We start from the raw sequence: 8,126 nt of genomic DNA, 5'->3' as shown, positions 1-8,126 counted from the left end.
ATCTCACCTGTAAGGGGTGGGGGGAAAGCATTTGAATAACAGTGAATTTCTTCTGAACCAAAGAAGCCAGGAAGTAAAGCAGAAAATAAAGACATTTTCAGATGAAGAAAAAAAAAAAAAAAGCAGAACTAATTTTCAAATGAAGGCAAACAAATAGAATTTGTCATTGGCAGACCTACCCTTGAAGGATGACTAAAGATATTTTTCAAATGGAAAAGGAGATGATTAAAAAGAAGAAAATTTGGAGCACCATAAAGGAGGAAAGAACAGCAAAAATGACAGAAATATGAATATATACGATAGGCAATACTTCTTATGTGTTTTAGAAATCATACTTGATGATCAAAACAAAAATTATAATATCAGATGACACTTAAGATATTTTTAAGTGGGGAAGGTAAAAGAATCAAAAATAAGATTTCCATACTTCACCAGATGTCACATATGTGTATACAACATCCAGATCCATAACTAAGAAAACTAAAAAAAGTACATATATATATAATGAAAAAAACTAAACATAGAAATATTTTCAAAAAAACTATATTTTCAAAAACATGAAATGGAATGATTAAAAAAAAGCAAGCAACCCACAGAAAGGCAAGAAAAGAGAAATAAGAAATGAGGAAACAGAAAACAGGTAACAATGGCAGATTCAGTCTTAACAATAATAATTATTATTTTAAATGTAAACACTGTACATATATAAATTGTAAGGTAAAGATTGAACATAATCAAACATGCAATTACATGACCCAGCAACTGCAATCTTGGGAATTTTTTCCATAGAAATGGAAACTAAATAAAAATCTGTGAAAAAATCTTCATAGGAGCTTTATTAGTAATAGCCCCAAACTGAAAATACATAGATGACCTTCAATGGGTAAGTGGTTCAATAAACTGGGGTATGTCCACATCAAGCAATACTACTAAGCAAATAAAAGGAATAAACACTGATACACACAACTTGAATGAGTCTCAAAGGACTTGTACTGGGTCAGAAAAAGACAATCCAAAATTCTATATGCTGCATAATTTCATATATATAATATTCTTGAATTGATAAATTATGGCAAAATAAATAACTTTTATGAGATAACCAGAAATTTTAATACTGAGTATATAATAACATTAATAAACTTTTAGTAATAGTAATGTCTTTATAGTTTTTTTAAGTTCTGACATTTTAGAGATACATACTGAGATGTTTATGAATGAAATGTAATATTTGGAAGTTGCTCTGTACTAATACAGGGAGATGATGAGAGTAATTTCCTTGGCTCACTGTTCCTGGGAGAGAACTCAGGAGCATGACCAGACCTAACTACAGACAGGTTGGAATATGCAAGCTACTCCTTTTACCAGGAGGAAAGGGAACACATTTTGATAGAACATGATCATCTCATCTAGAGTAGCCAATTTCCTTAACATGATAAGATATGTCTATGACCACCCAAAGCTGACGTTATATTTGGGAAACACAGTAAGTATCCCCCATTAAATTCAGGAAAAAGAAAAGGTGTGTTTTCATTGCTTCCTCCCCCCCACCACACACACATAGTTTGGAGGGACCAGTCTAAAGAAACCTATTATATCAGAAGCATCAAAATTAGAAGAGACAAAATTAGCTTAAGTACAAACAAACATCACTGGAAGGTGTTTGAAGAGAAGACCTTAAGTAAACAGCAAATAAAGAAAATATCTAGAAATCTTCTTTAAGAAGTAAGGTCTTCTTTAAAAGATCTTTACCACATTATTGAGGCAGAAAGACCTGGACAAAAGAAGAAGTACATCATGTTTCTACACTAGAGGATGCAAAATCACAAAGACAGTATTTCCTCAAGTTAACATATAAATTTAATAAAATCCCAATTCCAAATGCCAACGTGGCTTTTTGTGTGTGTGTGGGGGTGGGGGGTTGGGTGGGGAGAGGGCATGGAGACTAGAAAATTTGACTGTAAAATTTGTATTAGGCTTGGAGTGTAGCTCAGTGGTAGAGTACATGCTTAGCATGTATGAGGCCCTGGATTTAAATAAATAAGAGAATAAATATTTAAGTAGAATAAATAAATAAATAAAATGCATATTAAAAATAAAAAAATATCCACGACAATGCAAAGGAAAAGTTCAGAAGTCATGGGGCAGAGGTGGACCAACTCCACTTGACATTAGGACATTAATACAATAGAACACACATATTCGTTTCCTGTGACGTCTATAAAAAAAACTTTCCACAAATTCAAATACCACGAGTTTATCATCTTACAGTTCTAGGGGTCAGAAATCTGAAATGGGTCTCACTGGGTTAAAACCAAGGTGTGGGCAGGGCTGCATTCCTTTCTAGAGATCTAGGGGAGAATCTTGTTTCCTCACTTTTTTTCCAACTCCTAAAGGTCATTGCTTTCATTGGCTTGTGGCCCCCTGCCTTCATCCTCAATGCCAACAATGTTAGATGTCTTTGAAATTTTCCTGTAATCACGTTTCTCTCACACTCTGAAGATTGATTGAAAAGTTTCTCTAATTTTAAGGACTCATCTGATTAGATGCTTCCCACATGGGTAATCTAAGAAAATCTCACTATCTCAAGTGTAGAAAGATTCTAGAAAATCTTTTAATAAGCATGGGGAGTTAATTTATTATAGATGCCACTTCATATCAATAGGAAAGATTGCTTATTCAATACTTATTGAGAATAGCCAGATTGCAATCAGAACTTAATTAAATCATGTACAGCAAAATTAATTCCAGATGGATCAGAGGCTTAAATGAAAAAGTAAAAAAAAAAAAAAAAAAAAAAGAAGAAGAAGAAGAAGAAACCATAACAAACTAAAAACTAATATAAACCATAGAGGAATTTATAAACTATAAATGAGAAAACCATAAAAGAAGATATTAATAAATTCAACTACATAAAAATTTTTAAATGTGCATATGAATACAATTTTAACAGCACCAAAGCACAAACCATAACTATACTATTTAAAATTCCCACTCCTTTCATTGTATAAGGCTAATATTCTTAATATGTAAAGAGCTCCTACAAATCAGTAAAAAAGAAACCAACATAAGAATAGATGGAAGTTATGTTAGGTGCAAACAGTTCACAGAAAAGAAATTCAAATAACTCTTAAACCCATGAAAATTCCACCTCACCCACAAGCAAACAAATGGAAAATCACCCTTAGGCAATCACTTTTTTATCACCTATGAGATGAACAATGATAAACAGTTTGATAACACACTATATTAACCTGGATATATATACATTTATAATATTGGAATAGATATTAATTGATTAAAGTCACTACAGAGAGTAATTTGTAATGCCTATTAAAATTTAAAATGCACATACACTTTGATAAATAATTCTATGAATTTATCTACAAAATATATAATGGCGAAATGGAATGTATACAGGTATACTTATTTTGTATTGTTTGTTGTAGCAAAAGATTACACATTAAAAAAAGTCCATTTACTAGGTCTCTGGTTGATTATGGTAATCCATAAATACTCTGAAACTCTTAGGCCATCAAAAAAGAACAAAGTGACTTCTACATATAGATACCAACAGATTATATATATATAACTTTTAAAACATGAAGAATAGCATAGAAGGCATGCTAACATTTGTGCTAAATTACAGACCAATTTCCAAGGACAGGAGAAATAAATCTAAAGGCATACATTTCTCCCTTTTTTTTTAATAAGTGAATTTCTAACATTGTGTTACTGGAATAAATCATCTATTAAGCATGGTAATAGAATATCAAGTATAAGCCAGCAGAATTTTGTGTGGGTAGTTCCCCCTTTTCCTTCCACCTTTCCCTAGCAAATATTCTGGGAAATGAGACACTTTCTTTCCCCTTAATTAAGTGTGCTTCACTGTGACATCATTCTCTCTTCATTCACCAGATACCCCAAACTTGACCCACAACTCAAACTGCATTCTTTTCTCTTTGGAACTTAAAAGTTTCAGGAAACGGTTGTTTTTAACCACATCTAAAGAGCCTTCAATCTAAAGACTAACTTTTATAAGTTCACAAAACAGTTTTGGAAAAATATTTGGCAAAGTATCTGAGAATAGTTACGGGTTCTTATCCTACCTGACTTAATTTTCAGAGATGCTATACAGTATGAATTGCTTAAAATGGACACTTTTTGAAATTTGGGGCACAATTGTTTTTAAAACCTGCTTCCCAAAATCAATCGCTGACTCCTTGGTTCCTATGGTCCTCCTTTGCCTACTAGATATGCTGCATTCAAATATGACTCTGTGAAATTATATAGCTAGCCACAGTCTCTCACTCTTCATCTGGTTGACCCTCATCTCTTTGTCTACCAGGAAGTATGATGATTAAAAAGAAAGTCCTGGTCCACAGATAAATTATGACACTTCTCATGCAGATGTAAGCTTTACAACAGGGCAATATGTGCACCTTAGCTTCATTTTCCACATCATGCATGATAGACATACCATGAGTTTTAGGCCATTTAACTCATTAAGGCTTTCTCCTTCTCTGAGAAAGGCCCACACACAGATTATGTCTATTTATAAGATTCTGTTCTTCAAGCTATAAGCACAGACACAACTTGGACTAGTCATTCCTTATCTCCAAAATTTTGTCCTAGAAATAAGGAAGAGAAGTAGCTGTTCTGTGAGGTTGGAAATATAAGATGCCAAACCTAGGAGCCATTGTCTGTCAGTTTCCAGCTCTGTGGAGAAATATTTGCAGAAGGTGAGAATTAACACAAAAACATATGTATTGTCTCACATGAATTTGTCCATTTTACTAATTTGCCCATTTTGTTAATCTAGGTGTTTCTAATTTGAGTTTACTGTGAATAATGCTACTATGAACATTTTTGTACCTATTAGTGTACATGGCAAACAATTCTTTTTAAAAAATATTTACAGCATTATTATTATAAAATAAGAAAAGTTCCCTCAATAGAAACAAACATTTTATGTAAGCTTAGTAATAGAACCCTATTCTTGGGTATCCTTAAATGGCAAACATTTCTGTTGAGTTGTATAACTAGGAATGGAATCTCTGGGCTAATAGGCATCTCTATGCTTAATTTTAATAGAAAATACTGAACAGTTTCCTAAAGGATTTCTGCCAATTTGCACTTCCACCAGTAGTCCATGCATGGCCAGTACCTTACCCTACTCTGTGACTTGCCTTTGAACTCCTTTTAGGGAAGTCTGCAGCTGAACAGAAGTTCTTTATGTTCAAGTAATCCAATTTATCAATCTTTTCCCCTAAGGTTAAGGCTTATTATATTCTAGTCAATATATTTTTCTCTATCTCTAAGGACATGAAGAGATGGTCTTATATTATCTTTTGGAAGTTTTATCCTTTTGCCTTTCACATACAGATTTGTCAGCTACATGAAATTAATTTTCATGTTCGATAGGAGACAGAGATTCAGTCCCACTTATTCTAAATGGTCATAAAATTGATCTAGCACCATTGGTTGAAAAGGTCATTCTTGTCAAAAATTAAGTCCTAATTAAGTCTGCCCCTCTAAATGAATATGTCTATGCCTTCTAATCCATTTATTGACCATTACCACATTGTACAAATTTCTCTAGCTTTATAATATGACTTGATATCTAATAGAACAGATTCCTCTTCCTCATTCTCCTTCTCTTCCTCTTCCTCCTTCTTCAAGAGCAACATGACCAATCTTGGCCTTTGTTTCTCCATCTGGATTTGAAAATCAGCTCATCAATATCCACCAAAAATTTTCAAACTTTTTTGTACTGAAATCATAACCTCTATGTGCTATTTTTGTAACTTTTCTGTGTATTTAAAATTATTACAAAATTTAAAAATAATAAAGGGAAAATAAAGTTATATTGGCTCACAAAATAAAAAAGATTTTATTTACTTTTTAAAATATTCTCTGAGAGAGTTGTAAGATTGATAAGATTTCTTTCATGTTTGGTAGAATCCATCAGCAAAAACATCTAGATTAGCATTTTATTATAAGATAGTATTGAATTATAAATTTAATTATTAACCAAAAAGATTTTCTAATTTTTCTTCAGGTTTTAATTTATCTAGGGACCTGCTATTCTGTGATGGTTTAGATATCAGGTGTCCCTCAAAGGTTCATGTGTGAGACAAGCACAAGAATTTCAGAGGTGAAATGATTTGATTATGGGAGGTGGAACCAATCAGTGGATTGTTTCATTGCTTAGATGAACTAGACCAGAACTGTTGGCAGGTAGGGTGTCCCTGGAAGAAGTAGGTGACTGAGGTTGGTCCTTTGGGGTTTATATTTTGTCCCTGGTGAACAGAGCTCTCTCCCTGCTCTGTACTTTGAACTGCTTTCCTCCACCAATACCCTTTTTCCATGATGTTCTGCCTCCATCTTGGGCCCAGAGCAATGGAGTTGGCCGTCTATGAACTGAGACCTTTGAAACCATAAGTGTCAAATAAACTTTTCCTCTTTTAGAATTGTTCTGATCAGGTCTTTTGGTCAAAGCTGACTAAAACATCATCCATCCATTTAATTTAATTTTCAAATTTGCTGGCACAAAGTTTTCTATAATACCTTACTATTGTTTTAATGATTAGGTTATAATGACGTCACCTTTTTCATTTCTGATATTGGCTATTTCGCCAACCCTCTTTTTTCAGATCATTCTTGCCAAAGCTTTACCAACTTTATTGGTCTTTTCAGAAAAAGAAATTTTAACCTTTTAGAAGCTCTTTGTTTTTCTTTTTTTACTTATTTTTCCCTTTCTCTTTTGTTTTATTCTTTCTAATTTATTGCATTTAATTAATACTTTTTTAACTAACTTTTAGAAACCCAAGTCCATTGGTTTTTCTTTTATTTTAAATTTATTTTTTATTCTAATTTATTTTAAATTTATTTATTATTTTTTATTCTAATTTATTTAAATTTATTTTTTATTCTAATACATGACAGCAGAATGCATTTCAATTCATAGTGCACATATAGAGCACAATTTTTCAAGTCTCTGGTTGTCCCACAAAGTAGAGTCACACCATTTGTGTCTTCATACATGTACCTAGGGTAATGATATCCATGACATTCCACCATCTTTCCTATCCCCATTCCCCCTCCCTTCCCTCCCTCCTCTTTTCCCTATTTAGAGTTCCTCCATTCCTCCCTCACTTCCTGCCCCCTGGCCCACTCCATTAGTTTTTTTTAGCCTTTCTTATTTTCTAATGTATTCATTTAAGACAATAGATTTTCTTGAAGTGAACTTTAGCTACAACCCTCAACATTTGATATCACATTTCATTACCATTTAGTTCAAAAGTGCTTTATTATCCCAGGAAGCTACTATGCCCACCTCTGCAGCACATTCTTCACTTTTTCCTCTTCTAAAAATGTTTTCCTAATCACTGAAATCTATTAGGTGAAAGAATTTTGCTAGACATAGAAAGGATGCAAAAATGCTTCTTTCCTCAAGAATCTTTTTTGGAGAAGTATGTCCAAAACTATAATACATTTTTGTACATAAAATTATCAATACACTTGAAATACAATAAATGACACAAATTAGTACAATTTTCTAAGAATACTGACTGCCCTGATTTGCCAGAATTTCAACAGAGCATAGAGTTTTCCTGATCTTGTACTTACAGAAAGGATTTAGATAAAGGGGAGCAATAAGGGAGACTAGGATGAGCAAAGACCTAGTGAATAGAAAATTCAAATCCATGTTTGGAGAAACAATAAGTAAACTGGTTTGGCTTGCTGAAAAATCTGTGTGATGAAATTAGAGAATTTTCAAAGACAGGTCCATCTTATTCTGTAACTTCAAATACGGGGTTAGTGAATTTTTTTATATCTTGTAGAAAGTGGAGAACCATTTTCAAAATTTAGATTGGCAGTTTATACAAAGAATATGTGTTAGAAATACTTATCAGGAGCCTTGAGTCAAATAAATTGAAAGGATAAAAGCTAAAAACAAGAATCCAAGTATATGCACGAAGGTCTTCACTGGAGAGAGTAGTGGGAATTGGAAAGATTACAGAGGAAACTTCTATTGACACCCCCCCACACACACACACTATCACTTTGGCTTTAGTGAATGACACAAGTTGTTCTTTAATCACACCAAAGAAACTAGCAATGTA

This window comes from Callospermophilus lateralis, chromosome 17 (genome assembly GCF_048772815.1).
Source record: "Callospermophilus lateralis isolate mCalLat2 chromosome 17, mCalLat2.hap1, whole genome shotgun sequence".
In the NCBI taxonomy this organism is placed as follows: domain Eukaryota; kingdom Metazoa; phylum Chordata; class Mammalia; order Rodentia; family Sciuridae; genus Callospermophilus; species Callospermophilus lateralis.
The sequence above is the reverse complement of the archived record's forward strand: the minus strand, read 5'-3'. Positions refer to the sequence as shown.